At 43.3% G+C, this 27,319-nt stretch overlaps 1 protein-coding gene across 3 annotated transcripts in view; it reads right to left on the reverse strand.

Annotated features, from left to right (window-relative positions):
- The window catches only part of NAALADL2 (N-acetylated alpha-linked acidic dipeptidase like 2), a 901,057-nt gene that overhangs the window by 873,170 nt on the left and 568 nt on the right, over positions 1–27,319 (reverse strand). Inside the window, exon 1 of one of the 3 annotated variants that reach the window (XM_084639865.1) lies at positions 22,731–22,795. The exons of the other annotated variants lie outside the window; for them this stretch is intronic. The gene's annotated coding sequence lies outside the window, so the exon portion shown is untranslated. Of the gene's footprint in view, positions 1–22,730; positions 22,796–27,319 lie in introns of those variants that run through there. 3 annotated transcript variants of the gene reach the window in all.

Genomic DNA, 27,319 nt, shown 5'->3' on the forward strand with positions numbered 1-27,319 from the left:
AAAGCAAGAGGGTATCTCTATTATTATTTATTTGTATCATCACAGTACTTAGGAATCCTAGTCAGAGACCATTCTCCCAATTACACAAACCAGAGAGCTATTCTTTGTAATGAACAGATCCCAACATTTCTGAAACAGAGGTGTTAACACACACAATAGCTCAATGAAAGAAAAAACAATGACTAAAATCGGTCTTACCAACCCTCGCAATATTTCAACGCCTAGATCAGTTCTAGAAGAACCAATACCAACTCAGAGATTTCAACTGAAGTTATATAGCCTGAGACATTCACCTTTTTTTGTGTCTGATAGAATTCTGTAACCTACAATTTTTCTGGCCTCCAGCCTTAACTCATTTAGTGAACACTGAAGAAGAGTGCGCATGTGTAACTATTAAGATGCTGCAACACACTGTGAATTTCAAACTTAAAGCGCTGGTAAGAAAAAGGCACAACAACTACATCTAATGCTGAATTGTATATCAGCCACCAGCATCAAACAGCATGGACCAAACAGCATGTGAGAAAGTGCTTAGTTCTCCCTTCAGCTTTCCCTAGAAAGGTTACAACAGAGCACAGGAGTTTTTTTTGTTATTTTTTTCCTATTAAAAAGCTACCCCTTAATCACGGTAAAAGCCAAAAGCAGTCTAGTTATTGACCTCGGCTCTAAAAACAAATCAAGAAAATAGAAAAATGTAAGGGGACTCTTGCCCCCTGACTAACATTCAATAGGGATGTTTTAGTTGCTAGCTCCCAGTACTAAAAAGGGGAAAGGGTCGATGGGGAATCAGGACCCTGAGACTGACAGCCCCCAGGAACAATGGGGAGAGGCCAATGCTCCAGGTCAGCCTGAATAACAGGGCAGGCAGGCTAATCAGGGAGTCAGGAGGCCAGGGAGGTCCCGTCCTCTGTGTGAGCTGGAATTGCCGGGGTCAGACAGCGTGGGGCCGAGCTAAGGAGAAAGCAGGGGCCCGAGCTAAGCTGGGGAGCAGAGCTCTGCCAGCCCAGAGAGAGCAGACCCTGTCCTGCGAGCAGAGCTGCAGCCCCAAAGCCAGAGGCACAGCCCAGAGAGAGCAGACTTGCCCTGGGAGGAGAGCTGCAGCAACCAGAGCCAGAGGGGCCAGAAAAGAAGCCCACGAAGCAGGTCAGTGCTGGGAGCAGAGTCACAGAAGCAGCCTGCAGAGCAGACCTGTCCTGGGAGCAGAGCTGTAGCAATGAGAGCCAGAGCGGCCAGAGAAGCAACCCAGGGAGCTGGAGGCAGAGCAGCTGCAGTGCAGAGACAGAGTGGTGGAGCTGGGGCTCGAGCAGTCCAGAGCTGGGTGCGGTGAGCAGCTGGGGAGAGCGAGGGGGACCCTGGGCAGTGGGCCCCGCAGAGGGAGACACCTCAGCCAAGAGGCTCTGCAGACCAGGCTTGGATCGTAACCCCGACAGGGCAAAGGCGACATTGGGAAGAAGGGTCCTACCACTTAGAGCTTGAGAGCGTGTGGCCACCACCAGAGCAAGTATCCAACCCACAGCATCCCTGCAGCACAGCCAGGGCCTGAGAAGAAGGCCTGGGACTTACAAGGAACAGACTGTGAACTGCCCGGATATTCCAGAGACGCTGTTTGTGATGTTCCCTCCCACAGAGCGGGTTGATGTGTTTCCTTTAACCTTTTCCATTTTTCCTTATTCTTTTTCAAATTAATTGTTGATTAAATAACTTGCATTTGCTTTGTATGTATGTAACTTGTATGTAATGGTCAGTGGGTCAGAGAAGTGCCCAGTGCAGAGAGAGTACCCCGGACTGGGGACACCCTAGCCAATGTCCTAGGTGACCACAGCAGGGTTGGGGGTCGAGTCCCCAGAAATCCTGGGCCCAGCCTTGTTGGGGTTACAAGGACTCTGCCAGACAGGAGAGTAGAAGGGGAGTCCTCAAGGGCAGGGAGGCCACTGGGTAAAGGAAGTGGAAGCGAGGACTCAGATCCTTTCGCTAGCCCACTTCACCGGGGTAGTGCAGAAGCCAGGAAAGTTCCCCACAATAGCGGGACTATTCCCCCACTTACAAAAAGAAAGAAACACCGATTGTACAGACCTGAAATGTTGAGATTGAACAGAACAGAAAAAAGAATCCTTAAAAACAATGTTTTGTTTTACTTTATCTGAATAGGCAGAAGTGTACTTTGAAAAAAATCTCTTCTTTAGCTATACAGTACAGTTTCTTTTGAATCTAATTGCAATCTGTGTATTTCTGTAGGAATAAATGAACCTATGGGAACTACTGTACCTACATCTTTACATCACATTCCTCCAAATTCAACTCCCAACCCAATGGAACAGGTAGACAATAAAGAATATTTGTCCCTCAACACAAGTTCAATGGAGTAGACTACAGGGTAAAACGGTGAAACAGAAAGGTAAATATTCAACACCAATCTTTTGCAGAAATGCTAAAGAGAACAAAGTCAAGATGTTTCTCGTGATTTACACAATAATTCTGTCCCACAAGTTGCCCAGGGAAGTTTGAATGCTGTTTACATACCACATATGTTTGCAAAAAGAAAAGAAGTACTTGTGGCACCTTAGACTGTCACATATGTTTGTTAACTTACGCATGCAAATTGCTTTGCTAGGTTGGATTGTTCCAAAGGTAGAATAACAAAAAACTGCAAATTGTAAGGATTGTAAATTTTTTCCCTTGCAATTCCGCAGAATTATACTCGGAGGTTTAGTTCTTCTCATTGCAGTGATATAGCCTCAATGCTGTAATGAGACTACTGCTGTCTTTTTGAGCCTCTGTCATAATTTGAAGGTAGTGTGTGAGCTGTGAATATCTCCAATCATTATTAAAAAGAAAAGGAGTACTTGTGGCACCTTAGAGACTAACCAATTTATTTGAGCATGAGCTTTCGTGAGCTACAGCTCACTTCATCGATGCTGTAGCTCACGAAAGCTTATGCTCAAATAAATTGGTTAGTCTCTAAGGTGCCACAAGTACTCCTTTTCTTTTTGCAAAGACAGACTAACACAGCTGTTACTCTGAATCCAATCATTATTATCATTTACATCTAATGCAGCAACATCTCTGCAGCACACAAGAGAAGTGTTCTGGGAACCCATCAAAACAAGATGGTGGTCAGCTGCATTCCACACAAGCACTTGTCTCTGGATAGCTTTCACCTTCAAACCTCGATACAGTGAGTTACAGTAATCTAATATGAAGTTATTCAATGTATGGAGCACTGTGGCTAGATAGATCCTTATCTGTAATAAAGGCATGAGATGAAGATGGGAAAAAGGCTTTTTTTTTCCCTACTGATTTGCTAGATTTACTGACAGAACTCCAAGACTTTGCATGGCTTTGGTGAATGGGAGGCAGATGATTTCCGTTTATTGGCTAGACACTGTTCTAACTAGTTCTTCCACACATTTCTCCCTTGTAACCAGTATCACTTTGTTCTTGACTGGGTTCAGTGTGATCGAGCTGTTCTCTATTCACAAGCTGATTTCTTGTAAGCACAATAACATCCCCAAGATACTATTGGCTGCATGTGTGGAAAATGAGATACCTGCACCAAGGTCACTGGGATGTGGCTGGCAGTGAGACTCTCATATCAAATGACCTCTCCAAGTGGGCTCATGTCAATGTTGAAGGGGAGACAAAGAAGAGTGATCAGTGTTGCAACTTGCATGTGGGAACTTCTGGGGAAAAAGTTACCCAACACCACTCTGGGTCCTTCCGAAGATGAATAATTGGAGCTACTGTAGGGCTGCACCATCTGCTCCAGCTACATCATACAAATGGATCAGCAGCATCGAGGTGAACAATGTGGAAAGCTACAGACAGGTTCAGTGGGATGAGCACTGAGATGTGACCTCTGTCTGTTGCCATACACAGTTTATTGTGTCACTCCATGCTGTGCCCCAGTCTAAAGTCTGATTGTGAAGTATCCCGGATGTCACAAATTGCTGGAGCTTGGTGATCACTTTGTGTGTGTGTGTTCTTTGTGTGTGTGTTAACATCTCAGCCCTTCCGTTCTCCCACACTCCCTTTTGGATCCTATGCTTTGCCCAACCCTCTCTCCTTAATGCTCCTTTTGAAATTTTCTCTCATGCTAGACTCCATTCTGTAATCCCAGCCCTCTTTCCCCATCCATTTCTGGCACAGTCTCCTTCTGTTCATGCTCCAAATTCCCCCCCCCCCGACCCCCCGCCTCAAATTACGGTTTAAAATTCACTTTTCACCTAGATTGTCATCACTCAGTGACTAAAACTTTATCAGCCTCCAGACTAACACTCAGCCTTACCTTTCTATTGTATCCATCCAGTTTAGACTCTATGCTCACTGGGACAAGAGCTGGTCTAATTTATGTCTGTTTTTGCAAAGTACAATACACACCTAATAAATAATCTAATTTTCCCTACAATTTCCATTTGAAATGGTATTCTTATTCTCTTCCTTTCAGCACCAGCATAGTATAGTCACTTTTAAATTGCTGTCACATTCTAGGGGCAGGAGAAGTCAATGCTCTATGCAAGCTATATACAGCAATGTAAAGTTTCCTATCACTCAGATTCTTCTGGATGAAAAAATGTTACATATAGTAAATGGATTCCTTTTATGTGTGGGGAATTATAATAGCTGCCTTTCAGGTTTTCTAGACCTTGTAGTTAATTCGTTACGGGGTCAACTGAACAAAAATAAAATCTCCTAAGGCAGAACAAAAAAATTGTATTTTCACCTATAACATATGTAACTTTAAAAGGAAGATTAACTTTGAGACTTAAATATCTTGACAGTGTCCCTTTAAAATCAAATCCATTTTAACTTGTTGTGAAAAAAATGAATTCATTGATATATTTTTGTATGATGCCTTTTTTTTTTTTTTAATGCCATCTCAGGACATCAGTGATTTCCAGACATCTGAACCAGTACTAAAAATAGGTCAGAATGATTTTTTTTTTCTTTTTGGTAATGCTTCTTTTATCCCATCTTTCTGAAAAGTATCCTTATTTAGTGCCTTTCAACCGAAAAGACATTTGAAATGTCTCTATTAGGCAAACAGAGAAGGAACTGGGCTCCAAAACACACTCTCACTCTCTCTCTCGCACGCGCACACACACACAAACACAGTGTCTAGTAGGTAGGAAAAAGAATAAGCTGCCTTGCTTGGTCACTAAGAGCCTTTTATACAAATAGAAGAACCTTTTGTATCCCATCTAGTGGTAACCCTCAGAAAGACCATACAGAAGTCCTTAAGGCATCGGAATTAACAGTATTTTCTGAGGATGCTCTCAATCAGCAGAGGTAAAAACGGGATTTTTTTAAAAAAACATCTTTCAAGTCTCTCCATCATTTGAACAATATAACAACTGCAGGAGACTCTTTTGATGCTAATTTGATACGTGCTTCTCAATAATGGAGAGTACTCCTGAATGGTTTTTATACTGGCAACAGTTCAGGAAAGCACTTAAGCATGTGTTTAACTCCCACTGACAATGGGATTTAAACATATGCTCAAAAAGATAAGCATGCATTTTAGTGCTTTCCTGAATCCAGGCCTAGATGAAGAGGGACCTGTATAAAGTCTAACCTTTGGCCTACATGAGATACTTCACCATCATATTTACAATGCACTGAGTGGGACCCTGTGAGTCTAGGACCCATTTCAATGACTAAAGAGACTTGGCTTGAATGGATCAATTTCATATAGTTAGAAATAAAGCTGCATGTAGCTTTGAACAATGTTAAGCTATTAAGGAAAGCAACTCATCTACTTACCATTCTTACAAGACTTCCTCAGCACTGTAATAATTGAATACACAAATTGTGCTTTATCATCAATGTTTTAGCTACAGTGATTCGATAACAACTGCACATTAGTATATATATATCTCCAAATGTTAAGTGTGCTAAAGTTGAATGAAAGGAGTAGCACTAAGCACAGTGTAAAAGAAGTCGAACACTCCCAAAATGTGGGGAAAAGGGTAAGGTTCTCTCGGAGAGTCAACTTGGTCACTGTATGGCAGTGGTTCTGAAACTTATTTGATCGGGGCCCCCTTCTTCGGGTCTGTAGTTGTTTACTCTCCACTCCCCCCGCACCCCCCCCAATACATATACCGCCATCCAGTGCTGAAGGGAGAGCGGAGAGCAGCAGCTGCTGGCTGAGCGCCCACTCACTTTTCACAGCACACTCAGCACCCCAGTGCCACCCTTACTTCTGTGCCGCTGCTGCCACCCTGGGGCTGACAGTCGGAGCCCCGTCACCCCCAGGTGAGGGACTGGGGGGAGGGGACTGAGTTGGGGATTGGTCCTGCTTTGAGCAGGGGGTTGGACTAGATGAACTTCCAACCCTGATGTTCTAGGATTCTATGAGGGGGAAAAGGAGAGTCTGAGCCTGGGCTGCCTCCCCGTTAGGGATGGGGGGGAAGAAGAGCCTGAGCTCGGTGGTGCGGCCCCAGCTATCCTCTTTATCCCTGCCTCCTGGCCCTTCTGCACAAGCCCCAGCCACCCGGGGCTGACAGTCAGAGAGCTTCAAATAAATTAATAATTAAAAAAAGAACATACAGCTGGTGCCTGCCTTGGGAGGCTCGCCCCATCGTTTGAGCACCGCTGCTGTAGTGCATAGGAATTGGGTATTGTCCTTATAAGCGGTTTGTAAGCCCTCTGGTGGGCTTCTCTATCTTCTACTCTGCAAGCCCCTAGCAGCTGAGCAGCGGTATGTATACGGAGTTAGGCCTTGTATGTCTGTATAGAGTTAGTAAAGGCAATTCTTTGGTTTCCTCATTCTTACTTTTGCGTAAAGAGCAAAGACACAGCAGTCACACTACACATTCTAGGTCAGATAAACGGCACTGAGGGCGGTGCAGCTTCATTGATTTACCCTTGCGGGGAATCTGACCCTCTATATTTTTCACAACTACAGTAGATTCCACGTATTAGCAACCCCTCAGCTGCCAGCAAAAAGTTGCCATTATCTGGCAGTTGCTAATAAGCAAAAGGCAGGTTTGTGAGGTGGCAGCCAGGGAACAAAGTGCTGGGACATGCCTTACCTGGCTACACTCCTGCAAACTTGCCTGAGGGCAAGGTAGCAGCGGGGAGAAGGAGGGCTGCAGCCTGGATGCAGCGTTTTCTACAGGGAGTAGGGGCACAGGAGGCCCCTCAGAGCTGCATGGTACCTCTCCCTGTGCTCTCTGGGGTCAGGGCTCAGTATGTTCCAGGGAAGAGCCCGGTGAATGCAAGGAGAAGTACTGTGCAGCTCCAGCATCCAGGCTGCAGCCCCCCACTTCCTGATACTTCTCTGCCCACAGCCTCCCTCTCAGCCCACAGCCAGCCCCTTCTATTAGAGTTGCCAGTTTTCGAAAACCGGACACTACATGCCCCCCGTCACTCGCTTCCCCCCACCCCTGTCGCTCAATCCCCCCGCAGTCGTTCACTCCTCCCTCCCAAAGGACTCACGTGCTGCCTGCAGAGCTGGGAGGAGCTAATGCGGCGTCTGCCTGCCTGCCCAACTGGGCAAACGGGTGGTGGTCCCTGGAATGAGGGGCTGCAGAGAGCAGGGGCCCCGGGAGGCTGAGAAGGCAGGACGGGCTGTCACAGGTGGTGAGCCCAGCCACCGGCCCCACTTCTCAAATGTTGTGCGCTGCCAAGATCCCTCGTCCTCCAGCATCAGCTGCTCCTCCCGCCCTCCTGGTGGTGGGAGCCAAGTGCAGTTACTGCAGTAACCAGACTTTTGGTGTCTCATCAGCCGTACTGATCGGACACTGTGTAACGCCGACAGACCCCCGTTGTCGGTGGGCAAGATCGAACCAGGGACCAGGGCCGCCCCGGGGGGGTGGGGGGGGGCAAGTGGAGCAATTTGCCCCGGGCCTCGCAGGGACCCCCATGAGAGTTTTTAGGGGCCCCCAGGAGAGTTTTTGGTGGCACTTCGGTGGTGGGTCCTTCAGTGCCACCGAACACACCCGGAGTGAAGGACGTGCCGCCGAAGACCCGCTGCCACTTTTTCCGCTCTGGGTCTTCGGCGGCAGGGGTTCTTCCACTCCATGTCTTCGGCAAAGTGCCCTGAAGACCCAGAGCGGAAGGACCCCCGCTACCGAAGACCCCAGGACCCCTGAATCCTCTGGGTGGCCCTGCCGGGGTCCTCTGGAGCTTAGTGCATGAGCCTCTACCACAAGGGGGGCCAACCTGCGGCTCCGGAGCCACATGCGGCTCTTCAGGCGTTAATACGCGGCTCCTTGTCTAGGCTCCGACTCCGGGGCTGGAGCTGCAGGCGCCAACTTTCCAACGGGCCGGGGGCGGCTCACTGCTCCACCCCTGGCTCTGCCACAGGCCCTGCCCCCACACCACCCCTTCCCGCCCCCTCCCCTGAGCCTGCCTTTCCCTCGCTCCTCCCCCCTCCCCCAGAGCCTCCTGCACGCCACGATACAGCTGATCTGGAGGTGCAGGACGGAGGAGGAGGCGCTGATCAGCAGGGCTGCTGGTGGGTGAGACATGCTGGGAGCGGGTGGTGGGAGCTGCTGGAGAGCTGCTGACGTATCACTGTGGCTCTTTGGCAATGTACATTGGTAAACTCTGGCTCCTTCTCAGGCTCAGGTTGGCCACCCCTGCTCTATCGCACGAGCTAAACGCCGTTAGCTGTTAGCTAAGGCTGTTAGCTAAGGCTGTAGAGCAGACTCATTTAACTCTCTCTCTAAGTGGTCTCAGTACCACTAGATGAGACAAAACATCACACCCAGGAGGTGTGTGGGTTACAACTGCACAGGTCCCCTTTTCACCAGACAACCCTACATGCAGTCTGTCTCTGCAGGCAGGCAGGTTTGTGAGGCTGCAACCCTGAGAAAGTGCTGGGACGGGCTAAGCACCGGCCACACACAAGTTTGTGGGGCTGCAACCAGGAAAGACAGGTCTCAGCACTTCCTTAACGGCTGCAGCCCCACAACCCTGCCTGCAGCTGGGGCCTCTCTTCCAAAAAATGTTAATAAGCAGCATACTGTTGCCAATACCCAAATCCCATTAACATGAAAGACAATGGGAGAGGACTGTTCCCAACAAAATCTTACTTCTAACTGAACATTGTTAATATCCTGGTTGCTATTAAGCAGCATGTACTGTAGTTCAAATGATGATAATGTTATGGTTGATAAATAACAAGGAAAGCAGGAATAGAAAATACTGCATGCTTGAATTAACGTGGTGGGGAGAACCTCTGCTTCTGGGATTTTCTGACTTCTGAGAGTTTGATTTCTCAATCTTAACTTTGCACTAATAAAAGATTTTGCATTTAAAGATTCCATTTTTAAAATGTACTGCACATCTTACTTGCTACGGAGGAGTGGCACACCCTTTCAAAATGTGTTTAGAAAAAAACCAAATCTGTGTATATGCATGTGCAAAATTTATAGCTTTAAACATCCATAACTTCAAAGCTAATGATCCCATTTACTTCCAATTTATATTTTAAAATTTTGGTGTAGGGCTACAAAGCAAGCAAGAGTGACGTGTCTACTTTCAGTCATTTTGGGGGTATGAGAGTACCTATAGTCATGTTTTCAATACTTATTGCAGAAAAAAATCAGCCAGAATACATAGGAAATGTATTTTTTCCACCCCCATATTCATCAAAAACTGCTGATCCAGTTTCTCTCAGGTTTTTTCTAAACATGTTGATCTTTGGGCTGAGACCAAACATAGAAAATATTAACTCAAAAGGAAATGTTTTGAAAAACTAGGAGCATGTAAATAAAGAGGTTATAACAGAAGCTGGAACTCAACATAAACAGCCGCCACTGTGGCAAACCATTACAATGAAAATGCAAAAAAATCTGATAATTAAGCTGCATCAGGAACACTTCCTCTGTCTGGGAATTAAAAACAGCTCCCATTTCCTATAAGAATCCTTGCAAAATGACACTTGTCTTTTACTTGTGTAACAGCAAAGTAACCACACACAAGTCATAACTAACCACAGACTACATGATACTTTTAAAATAGGGGCACCCTACTTTATAACATATAATAAATATAAATAGCCAGATATTTAATGACTTTCTTAAGGTTATACAAGTACTCTGTGGTAGACCCAGGAACTGAACCCCAGATCTCCTGAACCCCAATCCAGTCCAACGCCTTGGCTACAAAACCATGCTTGCTTTCATACATCAGCGTCTGCCTTCCTGTAGATGGAATATGTAGTAATATTTATAAAAACGCTAATAGCTAAAAGATTATTTATGTTTATCCATGCTGGGTATGGGGTAAATACAAATAGACTTACACCCTGAGGCAGTCGATCGGCTCTTAGCAGCATGTATGTATGCACACAGTACATATTCAGTTTTTGCATCAGAGCTTCACATGGCTTTGCAGAAATATCGTTTGAGGCGATCATTATGGAGAAGTCCTAGTATCTGGTGGCTGCTATATTTCTTTTGACCTTCACTGCTGAACACTTCCTACCATCTAAACTACAGCATGTCAGATAAAGGGCATTTTCCAAAGCAACATGCTTTACCAGACCAAGAACTCCTTCCCTTAATCATGTCAATTATTTTCCATTGCTGTTCTTGGAGGCCCCTAAAAGATCAGGACTGCAAATATTTGGCTAAGCTTTCAAAATTTATTTGCAGATAAAATCCAGTCCATCAGGCAGAAGTAGAGCAATATTTGGGTTTTTTTCTGATCCCAGAGGCATCTGTTTTCTCTTCAGAACTAGCTCCTTCATAGTATAGCTCCTTGGCAATGGTTCCCAAAGCAACAGTTACTGGTAGCAGCAAGACAGCAATGATCAGTGGAAGTCCTTATCACAAATTCTTCACCTGTTCTAGACACGGATTGCATATGTCCAGCAATTCAAAAATCTCCTTCTGCCTCCAGTTTAAATGTCTCTGGAGTGAATTGTGTGGGCAATTTCTGGGGCAGGGATCATGTGGGTTTGTTATTACTAATTATGACAGAAAGCAAAGTTATTCCAAGCAAATATCTGCACTGGAAGCATGTTCTTAAGTATGCTCCAACTGTTATTATTCCAAAAACAAATTAAGCAAGGAAGTACCATAGAAAGCCAATTAGCTAATTTAGGCAGCAGCACAATGTAGATCACTGCCCTTATTTCCACCTAACATGATGTTCTGTGATTCAGAGATGTCTATCCATTCGCATATATTTACAGAAAAGGCATATTGAATAGTGTTAGTGTTTAAATGCAGCTCACAGTTCCCATGTACAAATTCCTATGGGACCACATAGCCAAAGATGTATTGTTTTCATTAAAGATTTCACTATTGGCTCATACCATATAATTTAGACTCAGTGTCTCAAACTTCAAATTGAAAGCCAAATCGTAAGCCAAATCGTGTTTTAAAAAAAGTCTGTAATCAAGAGTTTAAGCATTTTTCAGGGTTTTTAGAATTTTTTTAGTGCCTGAGAGACATGTCACATTGACAGTGAAGAACTGCCATGAACAGTTGGGGAAAGAAACAGGACTGACACACACAGACAGCCTGGAGGGGAAAGAAACAGAAGGGATCAGGCTCCAGGGGAACAGAGGCAGATGGGTCTGTGACCACAAGAGCACACTCCCCTCCAGGACATGGATTGGAGCTTAAGATTCTTGAGTCTCACCATTCCTTTGTTGTCACCAAATGTCTGTGAAACCCACTAGCAAAATCCGTCTTATCCATATGTGGCAGCTGGTCCACAGCAGTAGTAGGCCATTAACCTATATACCAGTTACTCCACTAGCTCAAGTGGCAGAAGTCTGTGCGGTGGCTCTAAAGGTTCCAATCTATGACCCGTGTACTAGAGTCAGAATGATTCCATTTGACAGAATTTCTGAAAGGGCGTGGGGAAGAGAATCAGTTTTCTTTTAAAAAAAAAAACCTGGGAAAACTATGTTAAAAGAATGTTAGTGTTGCAAAGTTAAACACTCTAAATTTAGGAAATGTCAGAATTAAGGCTGCCTGTGTAACCTTAATTCACCCCCTTTTGTGTATGCATTAAGATACAGGTTTTTAATTACAATGATTTCTGTTTAAAATGTAGATTACATGCTATGGCCCATCATCAAGTCAATTTTTTTCCACAGGCCAGGCATGATATCAAGCCTCCATGTTAACTTGGAGCCTGATCCTGAGAGAAGCACATCCAATCCTCACTCCCCATAGGCTTCAATGTGCTCAGCACTTCGGTGCTCAGCACTTCTTGTAAATAGACCACATGTTCCTAAACTATCTGCAGCGCACTTTGAAGAATTGCTAGCTTATGGGATGTGCTGAATTTGTATTATTATAGACAGGGAGCTGATGTTCAGTTTATCCTCATCAAAAAAATACAGAGCGGCCTAAATGCTGCTTACGCTATATAAATATTCCCCTTGGGCTCAATTCTTCTCTCCCGCTGGTGTAGAACTGTTGTAACTCCACTGACTTCATTTACCACTGAGTGGACACTCAGGTCTTAGAATCAAAAGGTGCCATACCAGGGTATAATTGGTGTAAGCAGAAGGAAAATCAAAGCCCATAGATATCAGTGGGTCTATTCAGGGGAGTAAAAAGTCAAAAATAGGTTCAAGTCTGGTGTTTTCACTTGAACAAAGCATCCAAGCTCCACCAGTCTTCCTGTCCTAACTATGGCAAAACTCCCATTCTCTTTAATTGCCTTTAGATTATTTAAACCATGTTTCTTCCTTTTTTAAAAAAAAAAGTGCTTTGAACTATTTGATTCCAGATCTCTGCTGAATTCAATCGCTCCCAATAGCTTTCTCTTTCTTTAAATCAGCATTTTTCTACGTGTTCATGTCTAATAAACCTATTGCAGTTGGCAATATGCAAATCTGACCTGAGACTTTGCCTCTCCAAACTCCTTAAACAGGTATCTTGAACTGAGTAAATGACTTCTTGGTAGAGTCCTTCAATTTCACTCTGATCAAGAAACAGCTTGTCCACAGGCAATGATTTTAGGTTCCATCTTTGGCAAATAAATTGGGTGCCTGGTCCTTTTTTGTGTGTATCTTTCTGCTAAAATACCAATTACCTAGAAAATTTTAAAGCAAGTATTATTTCCACCAACCCTATCCACCCATATTATGTAACTCCACTGTCAGACAGTATAATAAATGTTTCCAAAGATAATAAAATTCTAGGATTTGATTATTTTAAACAAACTGGTATCAACTGTAATACAACCTGGTACATTTGGGGAGATCTAAAACCACGAATTTCACTGAGTCAATCTGGAAGAATATTGTAGCTTCAGCAAGATATAAAACTTACTGGAAGCCCTACATACAAACACCATCTGCTCACTCACAAAAGGTATAATGTTTGAAACAACAACATTCCTTTCCCTTCCCCTCTCTACCACACAGTTACACTCCTGATGGAGCAGAATGATTCTATTTATATGGAGAGCCTGAAAAATAACGTACTGAAAAAACAGAAGCATATGGCCAAATAATTTTGCATTGCACATAGAACATTCACCTGTACAATAAGAGATATAACAGGCTGAAAAATATAATCCTGTCCACCTGGAAATTGCCAATACGCATGTTGTTTCCCTCAAATTAAAGTGTCATTCCTCACTAATTACACTATGTAGTTGCCTAGTTCGAGTAACCCTTTGCTAACCACTAACTCTCTTCAGCAAGAGTTTAGATTTTGCCTTTGGTATCTGAAGTCATATATAATTTTCATGGTAGTCCTTAGAACTAGTAGCCAGAACACTGTTCAGAAGATAGCAAGAATTTCATTTACTTCATTTGCTAAAAATCTTTCAAGTTATTTTTTATTACCAAACATTGAAAAAAATGCAAAATTTCAAGGAGGCTTTGAAATAATGTTGAATATAGATGCACATATAAAACAGCAGTCAAGTTCAAACAAATGCTCCATTTAACTGTTTTAAACAAATTACCAAACAGCCTGATTGTAAACCCAATTTAAGCTAAGAAACAACAAACTTGTTTTAAAAAATTATTATTAAAGGAGGTGAGGGGAAAATATATTTAAGCACATGGCTAGATATAAGTAGGAATATTGTCACCCTCATAGCTATATCGCTAGTACAGAGCAAAGGTTTCATCATATTGGCAAGCATCTCTACCCTGGAACACAAGTTAATGAATGACATAGCCTTTACAGGATAAATCTTTTTGTATGCCTGCCATCCATGATCTCCAAGCCATAAGTGTTTTCCATTTTGAAGAAAGAAGATGGCTTAGAGCCCTTCCACTTTAGTTTGTTTATTGTGTATTCTTCTCCATCATGTAATATCAAGGAGCCTCTCCATGCATGCTATCCAGCTTTTACCTTCTAAGCAATGTTCTTCTTAAATGCTCATGTTTGTCTTCAATGTTCCATGACACTGGTAATGCTTAATCATTCAAAAGCCTTTCCAAGCAGAGGAGCATCATGACATTCTTCAGACTTGCAAAATTCTAGCCTAGATTCTTCCATTCACTTCAACTTGGCTGGAATATTATGTACCAGATGGTTCCTGTGAAATACACTTCAAAAAGCCTTTGCATCGACTGTGATGTTTTTCCACCTGCATTTGGTCTCCTGCATAATGTTCCTTTGTAAGCTGTCCTATGATCACTGCTTCAGGGTCTTTAGGGATTTGCACAAAAATGTCACTTTCACTTACCAGCCTGGCCAGGTCCTTTTCATTTATCTTGATGCTCCTCTCCTTCTATTTGAGGATGGTTTCCGAGATCTTCTCCAGAAAAGAGTTTACATGAACAAAGTCACCCCTTATCTGACTTCACACTTCAACTTGATTTCTGCTCTCTTGTCAAGCTTAAATGTCAAGATGATGTTTCATGACTCTTATTTATTGTTCTTTTATTGCTTCCTATATTGCTTCTATGTCCACCAAGTCAAAGACCTTTCTCATAGTCTGCCAAAGCCATGTAAACAGAGAGAGCCAAAAACCGTAGAACATTCCTGCTGGCTCTTCACTGCAGCAGATAAAGTATTGTAATGCAGATTTTCCACAGATCTCTGCAGGATCTTGCAGGTTCTGTAAATACCTCATGTCAAACACTACAATAAAACTGTATTTTTCCAGTTGTCTTTGCTGGAAAATAATTTGCGGTATTCCACAGTCCTCCAAAGAAGTTGATCCATTCTGCTGTATGGAGCGTGCTCCAAGGTAGAGAGATTGAATCCGACCCTCTACCCACAGCTGATTGAAGTCAAGAGCTTCTTTAGGTCTAATTCAACAATGCCTTTGAAAAGAATTTCGTAAAACCCCGACAATAGACTTATGAGCCTAGTTCTTGTGGTCCTTTTTGGTAAATGAATTCATACTACTGTTGGAGTCACTGAGTCTGGTGACATCTTTCTATTGTTCAAGAACTCTTGTTGGCAACATAGCATTCCGGTTCTCAAACGCCCAGTATACAACTTGTAAAGCCTATTTATTTGAGCATAAGCTTTCATGAGCTACAGCTCACTTCATCGGATGCTCACGAAAGCTTATGCTCAAATAAATTGGTTAGTCTCTAAGGTGCCACAAGTCCTCCTTTTCTTTTTGCGGATACAGACTAACACGGCTGTTACTCTGAAACTCGTAAAACATAACCATAATTTCTTGGTACTTCACTAATTTTCCAATTCTTAGCAGCCTTTTCTGCTCCACCTGTTCTGATTTCAGCAATATTCTTGTGTGATGAAGAATCATCTTCTAGGTAGCTTAATTCTCTTATGTATTCTTTATAAATTCATAGATTATAAAGCCAGAAGGGATCACTGTGATAATCTAGTCTAAACTACACAGCACAGGCCATAGGATTGCCCTCAATTAATTCCTGTTTGAACTAGAGCATATCTTTTAGAAAACCGTACCAACTTAATTTAAAAATTCTAGTGACAGAGAATCCACTACAACCAGTGGTGAGCTGAAGTCAGTTCGCACCGGTTCGCTAGAACCAGTTGTTAAATTTAGAAGCCCTTTTAGAACCGGTTGTTCCATGAGGGACAATCGGTTCTAAAAGGGATCCTAAATTTAACCGGCCAAGATTGGCACCTTAGGCGCCGACTCCACAGGTGCTCGAGCCCTGGAGCACCCAAGAGGAAAATTTGGGGTGGGGAAGAGCACCCACTGGCAGCTCCCCGCCCCACCCCCGGCCCCAGCTCACCTCCGCTCCGCTTCCTCCCCTGAAAGTGCCACCCTGCTCTGCTTCTCTGCCCCCCCACCCCCCCAGGCTTCCTGCAAATCAGCTGTTCACGCAGGAAGCCGGGGCAAGCTAAGAAGCAAGCGACGGCTTCCCACTCAGGCCCAGGGAGGCGGAGGTGAGCTGGGGCGGGGGGGGCGCGAGGAGGGCCGCCCACGCCGCAGCAGGTAACCCGGGCAGGTGGGGCGCAGGGGAACTGCTCCCCGCCCCAGCTAACCTCCGCCACCCTCGGCCTGAGCGGGAAGCTGTGGCCTGCTTCTCAGCCCTCCCCAGCTTCCCGCCAAACAGCTGATTCGCGGGAAGCCGGGGGAGGAGGCGTGAAGAAGCAGAGCGGGGCGGTGCATTCAGGGGCGGAGGCGCGCTGGGGCGAGGTGCGGGGTGGGGAACTGCCGGTGGGTGCTCTGCACCCACCAATTTTCCCCCTGGGTGCACCAGCCCCGGAGCACCCAGGGAGTTGGCGCCAAAGGGTGATGAGCACACCCTGCTCCCCCCCTAGCTACGCTCCCCCGCCCCTAGGAGCCAGAGGGACCTGCCGGAATCTTCCTGGGAGCTGCCCCAGGTAAGCACCGCCAGGACTCTCCACCTTGCCCCCCGACAGGTGCCTCTGGCTCTTAGGGTTGGGGTGGGCACCCACTACGGTGGCCCACGAGACCCTCCTGCCTGGTTCTGGGGGCAGTCAGGGGACACGGGTAGATGGGGAAGGGGTCCTGGGGAGGGCGTCAATGAACGTGGGGGGGTTGGATGGGGCAGGGATCCCGGGGGGCGGGGGTGGGCAACGACCCCCTCGTGGGATGAGGAGGGAACCCGTTGTTAAGATTTTGGCAGCTCATCACTGACTACAACCCTAGATAAACTGTTCCAATGATTAATTACTCTCACTGTTAAAAATTTACATCTTATTTCAAGTCTCACTTTGTCTAGCTTCAACTTCCAGCCACTGGATCTTGATATACCTTTGTCTTCTAGACCAAAGAGCCCTCTTTATTGTCAAATTTCTGTTCCCCACAGAGGTACTTATAGACTGTCATCAAGTCACACCGTAATTTACTCCTTGATAAACTAAGCAGATTGACCTCCTTGAGTCTTTCGCTATAAGGCATATTTTTCAATGCTTTACTCATAGAATCATAGAATATCAGGTTTGGAAGGGACCTCAGGAGGTCATCTAGTCCAACCCCCTGCTCAAAGCAGGACCAATCCCCAATTAAATCATCCCAGCCAGGGCTTTGTCAAGCCTGACCTTAAAAAACTTCTAAGGAAGGAGATTCCACCACCTCCCTAGGTAAAGCATTCCAGTGTTTCACCACTCTCCTAGTGAAAAAGTTTTTTCCGAATATCCAACCTAAACCTCCCCCACTGCAACTTGAGACCATTACTCCTTGTTCTGTCATCAGCTACCACTGAGAACAGTCTAGATCCATCCTCTTTGGAACCCCCTTTCAGGTAGTTGAAAGCAGCTATCAAATCCCCCCTCATTCTTCTCTTCCGCTGACTAAACAATCCCAGTTCCCTCAGCCTCTCCTCGTAAGTCATGTGTTCCAGTTCCCTAATCATTTTTGTTGCCCTCCGCTGGACTCTTTCCAATTTTTCCATGTCCTCCTTATAGTGTGGGGCCCAAAACTGGACACACTACTCCAGATGAGGCCTCACCAATGTCGAATAGAGGGGAACGATCACGTCCCTCAACCTGCTGGCAATGCCCCTACATATACATCCCAAAATGCCATTGGCCTTCTTGGCAACAACGTCACACTGTTGACTCATATCCAGCTTCTCGTCCACTGTAACCCCTAGGTCCTTTTCTGCAGAACTGCTGCCAAGCCATTCGGTCCCTAGTCTGTAGCGATGCATGGGATTCTTCCATCCTAAGTGCAGGACTCTGCACTTGTTCTTGTTGAACCTCATCAGATTTCTTTTGGCCCAATCCTCTAATTTGTCTAGGGCCCTCTGTATCCTACCCCTACCCTCCAGCGTACCTACCTCTCCTCCCAATTTACTGTAATCTGCAAACTTGCTGAGGGTGCAGTCCATGCCATCCTCCAGATCATTTAGGAAGATATTGAACAAACCGGCCCAAGGACCGACCCTTGGGGCACTCCACTTGATACCGGCTGCCAACTAGACATGGAGCCATTGATCACTACCCGTTGAGCCCAACAATCTAGCCAACTTTCTATCCACCTTATAGACCATTTATCCAGCCCATACTTCTTTAACTTGCTCATTCTCATGGTTCTTCTCTGCACTCTTTTCAATTTTTTTTACATCCTTCTTGAAGTGTGGACACCAGAACTGGACACATTATTCCTGCAGCAGTCACACCCCAGTGCCAATTATAGCGTTAATATAACCTCTCTACTCCTACTCGATATTTTACAGCTCAGTTTCTTTTCAAATCCCTCCTTCAATATTGCCTGTAAGAAGAGAATAATTAGCTAATAAGAACAAACGAGTTCCAAGTTACTGATATTTCCATGGGTTCTCAGTAGGTCCCTTCTTCTCTCTGCCCGTCTTTTAGATTGCAAGTGTAACCCACCCTCCTGGGTGTGGTGTTCTGTCCCATCTAGTGGTAGAGAGCATGATTAATGAGTCTGCCCTACAGTATTAGCTAACAATCAGTTGGCTTTTAGCTCATGCGATAGAGGCTCATGCACTAAACTCTAGGGGTCCCAGGTTTGATCCTGATGACACCCGGGGTCCTTTGGCATTACAACTGGGAGCTCGTCCAGGATTTCAGTTGGGAAGTCTCTGAAGCTTGGGATGTGCTTCCTCAGCTAGGGGATATATGTAACCCAAACACCTCCTGGGTGTGGTGTTCTGTCCTATCCAGTGGCACCGAGACCACTTAGAGAGAGAGAGAGATAAAATGAGTCTGCTAACAGCAAGTTAACATGCTGGAGAGGCTCATGCACTAAGCTCCAGAGGTCCCAGGTTCCATCCTGCCCGCCGATGACTAGGGTCTGTTGGCGTTACACAAGCTCTACAGGGCAGGGTCCATCTTAATTTTGTGTGTTATAGCGAACTAAGCACATTGGTAGTGCTAAAAGGAATAATAAAAATGTTCAGAGGTTTCTATCAAGAAAAATTTCTCACTGTCTTTATTTACATTGGTATTTTTCATATTTGTCCATATATAACTTTGGATTTATCCTAGCTACTCTGTGCAGTTTTCTGCAAGACTTCTATAATATCCTTCATCACCGATTTGATACTGAGTTTGTCTTTAACAACGAACACAAAACACAAAGGTTTGAGATGTATTTGCTATATTGTATCCTTGTTTCACAGTAAGGTTTATGGATCCACTTTATTCCAGTATTCTTGTAGAGACTTAAGATCACGCTCGAGAGGTGCTGAGCGTTCTCAATGCAATCCAGCAAAGCACTTAAGCACATGCCTAACTTTGAGCACATGATTAAGCATATGTGTGTGTGTCCAACGAGACTAAAGTTAAGCATGTGCTTACAACCTTTGCTGGAATGGGTTAAGAGTGCTCAGCACTTTGCAGGATTGAGCCCTTACTGTATTTTAACACAAACATAAAACAACATTTAAAAATAAACATATATTAGTCTGGTTTCAAGTTATTTTTTCTTCATGCCATAGATGCCTTCTTTCATATGAGTTAAAAAGCAATTCAAAAAATTTGGGAGGATCCCATTCCTATATTTTTTTCCATTTTCCATTGTAAATCAAAGCTCATATTCCAATTATTCTGGTTTATGTCACTGTAAATCACTGTCTTCAAAGTCGCAAATTCCATTGAAAGGAATATAATTTCAGCCAGCCACCTGCAGGGGTCAAGAAGGATTCTCTCCCACTGCCCCATGTATTCTGCTGGGGTTTTTTATTGTCTCCTTCCTCTGAAATACCAGGAACAGCCACAGCTGGAGATGAGGCATTGGGCAGGGGTTTCTTGCTCACCTGCTCAGAGGTTAAATGATCACCATCTGTGGAGTCAGGAAGGAATATTTTATCTCAGGTCAGACATGGAGTTTTTTTGCCTTCCTCTGCAGTGTGGGGATGCAGATCACCTGCCAGGATTATTTGGGTATAGCTCAATCATTTCCCGGCCATTGCAAGAGCCTTGGGCACTGGTGGTGCACCTTCTTTCTTTGTGGCATGTAATAGTCTAGTCTCCTTTGGGCTGTGATACTTTGGCCTAATCTTGGTTGTGGTGTTTAGTGTACAGGTGCTAGGTGGTGGTGGCCTGAGGTACACAGGAGGCCAGACCAGATGGTCTGGTGTTCCCTTTTGGCCTTAAACTCTGATTAATGATTAAGCCCAGATACGGGCCAGAGGCCCAGCTGAGCTGTTTACAATGGCCTGGAAAATTGTTGCAGTCATACGTTGCTCAGTCAAAATAAATTACACCTAAAAAAACTCACTACTGAATACACGGAACAGTCAGGATTTAAACGGAAGTAAAATTCTTAATTTTGCATGCCACTGAGGCAAAAGGAGGCTGAGACCCCTGCCTTTCATACTGCAATACCTTTGACTTCACGGGGGCCAAGAGTTCACTCTTTGACCTGACATGAGCTTTGACTCAATAAGAGATATAGCATATTTGTATATTCATATACTTCAGGCCCACCTGTGTCCTCTGCTTTAATACATAGCCAAAAAGAAGCAGAACCAATGCTGTGTGCGCAGCTTTCATTTTGTCATTTCCTGCCTTTTGAGTACTTCACCACCCCAACCGTAATGTTTTCTAAATGTGGTTTCATTAAATGAAATTTCACAGGTTTTTCAATCAAGTGAACAAGCTAGAAAAAAAGGAATTGCATAACATGCAAGTGTTTGGCTTGACATCACCAGAACCTTCTACCCTAAGTCCTTTCCTGTGCAGTTTGGTAGGTGCACAGGACAGACACTCTCAAGTTCAACCCTTAGAAGTAGTGCATTTGTTGAGGTAAGAATTCCTGCATAGCCCTTCCTCCTTTACAGCACAGCCAACCATGGTTGTACAGTACAACTTTCTCTAACTGCACATTTTACAAGCTAGTGAGACCATCACACATAAAATGCACCTCTATGCACAGAGTTTAATTCTTTAATGAGTCACAACTCTCGTCAAATAAAAAATCAGTTTTCACAAGAACACTGAAAGGCACTTCTCCATTAGAGCTATTTTCATGCCAAACTTCATCTCTCAACCCCTTAGCCCTTTAGGCAATAGACTTATGACAAAGAAAGTCACCAGGACAATTTTTAAACAATGGGAACATGTACCCACTCTCCCCCAGGGCTTGTTTACACAAGTTTTTTTTTACACTACAGCAGCTACACCAATGCAGCTGCACTGGTGCAAATCCCTAGTGCAGCTCTCTCCACCACGTCAGAAATGATTTTGTACTGGCACAGTCTACCCCAGGGCAAGACACACCAAACACATTCTTAGTGTAGACAAGCACTCAATCATAGGGGAGGGGAGAAAAAGAAACCAAAAATTATACTGACAAAAGGCTAAAGTTTCCAAAAGTTATAAACAGGGGGTTCAAACAGAAAGTTTCTGCAACATATGCTATGGAGGGCAAGGCTATTCCTACTGTTATAATATGATAGTGCTTTCTTATATCTTAGAAAAAGGGAATACTACACACGTGGACCCTTTCCCAAACAGGTCTCTTTGTGTGCTTGAAGTATAATCAGAAAATTGCCAAAGATCTCATTCTCTGCTTCCTAAACTGATTCTATTCTCTGTAGAGCGATATTTGATTCCGACACTTCATTGCACAAAAACCTAATAACCAACAGAGCAAGACAGCTGCAAAAATTGGTAGCCAATATAGCAGCCTTGTGAAACACTTGTAGTGTAAGCTCCACAGATCTGCTGTTTGTGAAGTTTATAGAGAAAAATGATTTATCTCCTCACACCAACATCAGAAGACTCCTCAGCAGCGATTCATGCTAAAGATCATCATACTCCATACATAAAATTACCAAAAATATATGGATGAGATATAAACGTGATTAATATGGAGCTGGGACTATCCGCATAAAACCACATAAAAGATGGGGGATGGCACATAATAAAAATGAGTGTGACCCAGCACAGTACTACTGTTTTGTATGCTGTGCCCCACCGTACAAGGCATGAGGCAATAACAGGGAGCTATTGTTTCTATAGGTAACAAAAGCCACCAAGTGCAAATCACGTATCAAAGCACGAAGGTGTGTCTTCATGGCAGGGAAGATGACAATCCTCTCCATTACAAAATAATAAGTAATAGTGCTTTAAACATTATGAGTGGTGTGCACGTGCGCACACATATATTTTACAGTTAATACTCAGAACACCCCTAGGAGTGTAATGATCCTCATTTTACACATGGGGAAACTGGCATACGGAAGCGAAGTGATTTACCCAAGGTTATACAGCAAGTTAGTGAAATGGAATGCAAAAAGTTCCCGGCTCCATGTCCTGTGGTTAGTCCACAAAACTAGTTTGTCTCTTCTCTCACGTTACACTGCATATGTCTATATTCAATTACACATAGATAATCTATATCTTTCGTCTATCTATACACACAGAGAAATTTACATACAACACAACCATATTTAAAATACTTACAAATGGAAGTAATTTATTCTTCACCAGTGATATTTACTATATATTGTTCCTATACTAACATTTAGCACGCACATTTTACCACAACAATTATAGTAGACATGTGATGGCCGCCCTCTTGCTCAACACACTGGGGATTGAACCAGGGACCTCCAAAGCCGAAAAGCACGAATGGCCAAAGGCCCAAATAGGACCTGCAATACAGTAGAGATGCACAGCAATTTATTTTATTTTTTTTAACCAAGAGTTTATTGACAAAGAAAATGCAGTCTGGGGTCAACTGGAACTATTTGTGAATTCAGAAGTGTGAACGAATTGTTTCTGCAAAAAAAAGTCAAAATATTTTGACTTTTTCAAAACAAAACGGCTTGCCTTTCAGTTTCAGAAGAAAAGTTGAGAAGTTTAGCTAAATTTATTTCTAAAAAAAGAAGTAAATACATCTGAAAAAGAAATCATTTGAGTCGAACAAAACACTGCATTCGACCTGAAATGATTTTTGTTGTTGTTTTGTTTTGGTGAGAAACATTTCCATTTTATGTCAACCTGAACAAAATATTTTTTGGTTCAGCCACCGAACCGAAAAAATGAATTATTCACCCAGCTCTGTTAACCAGTGAGTTACAGATGGACTTTCACTGTATCATCAGCTAACTTTTTGAAAACATTTTTTTTAACTGAAGAAAGTTCATGTTTAAACCAAGTTCCCTCCTGCCTGCCCACTCAGGGTTGTAGGGGAAGACCAAAATGCAGGTGACCATTATGTAACCACGCTGTAAGTGAAAGAACTTGGGAAGACAGGCCCGTGTTCTAGTGAAGCTCGAAAACTTGTCATACAGGAGATATTGGATGCTGTTACTGTAGTGAACCTGAGTGCAACCTGTGACAACCATATGAGCCACAAGTATCTTTGTACTGATATATACAACTGACGGTTTTCACTATACATAAAACCCCCTTGCCAATTTCTTCATATTTCATACTATGAACCAAATTCTGTGCTACTTACTTGAATAAAAAATCCCATTGACATCAACTTTGCTATGCTTGAGTAAAAACTGAAGCATTTGACCCGTTAGTATTGGATTGGTTAACAGGATTTTCTACGTTCAGCAATGTGACTGGGTCTTCTGGTATCTCTTAAAAGAATCAAGTGTTTTTCACCCTTGTTTGAAAACTCTTAAGGTAAGGAACCTAAAATATATAGGTTAACATGCAAGACCTTCTAGGAAAACTTCGTAATGCTTTATAATCGCATTGATTTTATTGGTTTCAGAGTAACAGCCGTGTTAGTCTGTATTCGCAAAAAGAAAAGGAGTACTTGTGGCACCTTAGAGACTAACCAATTTATTAGAGCATAAGCTTTCGTGAGCTACAGCTCACTTCATCAGATGCATATCATGGAAACTGCAGCAGACTTTATATATACACAGAGAATATGAAACAATACCTCCTCCCACCCCACTGTCCTGCTGGTAATAGCTTATCTAAAGTGATTTTATTAAATGCTATTTATTCTGCATAAAATTGCACTGTTTAATAAAATTAGAACAGACAAACCAAACAATCTGCCTGCAACTCAAAATCAGTTCTGTTTCAATTATTTTAGACAAGTAATACATACAGAACTTCTCTTCTATTCTAAGACTTGTCTCTACAATTAAATGCTTTGACTGCAAGATGAACAAAACTGGGAGTAGGCTCTTTTCTTGTCCTAATTTTGTTGATACTGGAAATAAATGCTGGATTATGGATGTACTTGGCCTCTTGCAAAGGCTTTCTAGATTAAGAATCTAAAAATATGTAGCATTGGTTGATATACAGTAGTTTGGCATTGTTACAGTACATACTATATAATGCCTTCGATATAGAGATGACTAACAAAATTGCTTATCTATGATAATACCAATAAAAAACTGTACAGAGTGATTTGAAAACAAGCCTATATGAAATAGGTTATTTTTTTAAACAAGACATTCAGAATAAAATGTGAATTCTCTGTTTTCTTTCCTTACGAAAGATTTTCTCTCTTTAGATGAGCATAAGAACAACCACACTGGGTCAGACCAAAGGTCCATCTAGCCCAGTAGCCTCTCTTCCAACAGTCGCCAATGAACAGAACAGGCAATCATCAAGTGATCCATCCCATCGCCCGTTCCCAGCTTCTGGCAAATAGAGGAGAGGGACAGGATTCCTGCCCATCCTGGCTAATAGCCACTGATGGACCTGTCCTCCATGAACTTGTCTAGTTCTTTTTTTAACACTGTTATAGTCTTGGCCTTCACAACATCCTCTAGTAAGGAGTTCCACAGGTTGACTGTGCGTTGTGTGAAAAAATATTTCTTTTTGTTTGTTTTAAACCTGTTGCCTATTAATTTCATTGGGTGACCCCGAGTTCTTGTGTTATGAGAAGGAGTAAATAACATTTCCTTATTTACTTTCTCCACACAAGTCATGGTTTTATAGACCTCAATCATATCACCCCTTAGTCGTCTCTTTTCCAAGCTGAAAAGTCCCAGTCATATTAATCTTTCCTCATATAGAAGCCATTCCATATTCCTAATAATATTTGTTGCCCTTTTCTGAACCTTTTCCAATTCCAATATATCTTTTTGAGATGGGGCGACCACATCTGCACACAGTATTCAAGATGTGGGAGTACCATGGATTTATATAGAGGCAATATGATATTTTCGGTTTTATTATCTTTCCCTTTCTTAATGATTCCCAACCTTCTGTTCGCTTTTTTGACTGCCACTGCACATTGAGGGGATTTTTCACAGAACTATCCACAATGACTCCAAGATCTCTTTCTTGAGTGGTAACAGCCAATTTAGACCCCATCATTTTATATGACTCATCTATAGCATTGTCAGTACAGTTGAAGTCAGCCAAAGTCCTCATTGATGTTCTCGTTTGCTGTATTTGCAAATCCCATAGGCTTTACATAGTAATTCTTAATTATGGTCCTAATCCTGCAATCTAATTCATACAGGCACCCTATACCTGTATAGAGTCTTACTGAAGTCAGTGGGGTGCTACCTAGGTGAAGGGATGCAACTAGTACAGACCACATTGCATGATCAGGGCCTAAACTGGAATGAATGAACTACTCACATGAGCCTGGATTACTTGAGTGAATGAAGACTGAAGGACCGGGGCCTTGGATGGGAAGAAAGAATTTGGATACATTTGTATCTTTGCATGCTTTCTGGAAACAGGGTTTTCTAGATGGTGATTTTAATAGTTATTTTAAAAACCTAAGAGACATTGGCCTTTGTGGAAATTTTCTGAACTATCACTGATAAAAGTCACACAGCACTAATGTTCTTCATCACACTTCTGAAATTTTTAAAAATCCTTCAAAGCCTCATAAGCGATCAGAGCACAATTCAGTTCCTCTAAGTGTGTTAAGCTCTTTTTTTTGTTAAGTGTAACAGAGGCTACATTTTCTATTTCTCATCAATTTTAAGAGTTAAAAAGATGTTCATCCCTAACTGGACAAAGAACAAACAATAAAATAATCTACAGCCTGAGTAACTCAAGGCAACAAGTTAAAATTTAATCGTATTAGTGCAAGGGGTATTTGCAATGCAGATTGCCCGTTACATTGCAAAATTTTAATGAATTCAAGACAGTACCTTAGACCCAGCTACAAGAGAGAAATCATGCTGAGTTAAAAATGCTATGTTTTTGGGTAGCTTGAATCACCTTCTATTTGCATTATGTCAGAATAATTAATTTGCAGTTTTGTCTGACATCTAATACATGCTGCAACAACAAGAGAGAGACAACCAATTTTTCAAAGTTTGTTGACTTCTTGTTACTGGTGAGCAAATTTAGCAGCAAACCTAATTTTGATACAGAGAATTTAAGTCTTTAAAGTATTTCTGCATTTTGATACAGAAATTCTGTTGGAACAAACAGTTCACACAACCCATCGAGATGTCTTCTCTATTCTCAGAAGAGCCTCTGATTATTATTTTTAAATAATCAGAAAGTAATTAGTGTCTTGGCTTTCACAAACCTTTGTCCCGTTATGTTATTTCCAACACTTCTTTGAAGATATATTTATGCCTACTACCTGATGCTCGTGCAAAGATAGAGGTCGAAATGCACTGCCTTTTTAAAAAACGTGTTTTAAAAGACCAAAATAAGATCAACGTTGAAACCAAATACTGCGTTCTTTACTCAGGCAAAACTCCCAGCAAAGTCGGTGGGAGCTTTGCCTGAGTAAGGACGGGAGGATTGATCCCTCTGCATCATTCTTCCCCCGGGTTCAAAGAAGATTTCTTTAAAACACCGCTGAGCTCGCCTCAGCGTCACTCTGAGACAGATTCCCCCTGTTCGGAAAGAGTCTGCCTGGTCCACCACCCCAGGAGTCCTCTGGTCAGTTTCCCTCTGTCTCTCGCCCAAACACAGGCGTGACTTGTTACACAGGGAATGGCACTCTAGCTGGCCCTGGCCGATCGCACTGCTCGGGCTTCTCGTCTGCTTCACGTTCACACATGAGTGCCCTCAGCGAGAGACGACCGCGTGAGGAGCGCGGACCCCCGCCGATCTCTTCGGCCACCCCACCCCCGGCAGGAAATGGC

Source organism: Lepidochelys olivacea, assembly GCF_965140295.1.
Source record: "Lepidochelys olivacea isolate rLepOli2 genome assembly, chromosome: 9".
In the NCBI taxonomy this organism is placed as follows: domain Eukaryota; kingdom Metazoa; phylum Chordata; order Testudines; family Cheloniidae; genus Lepidochelys; species Lepidochelys olivacea.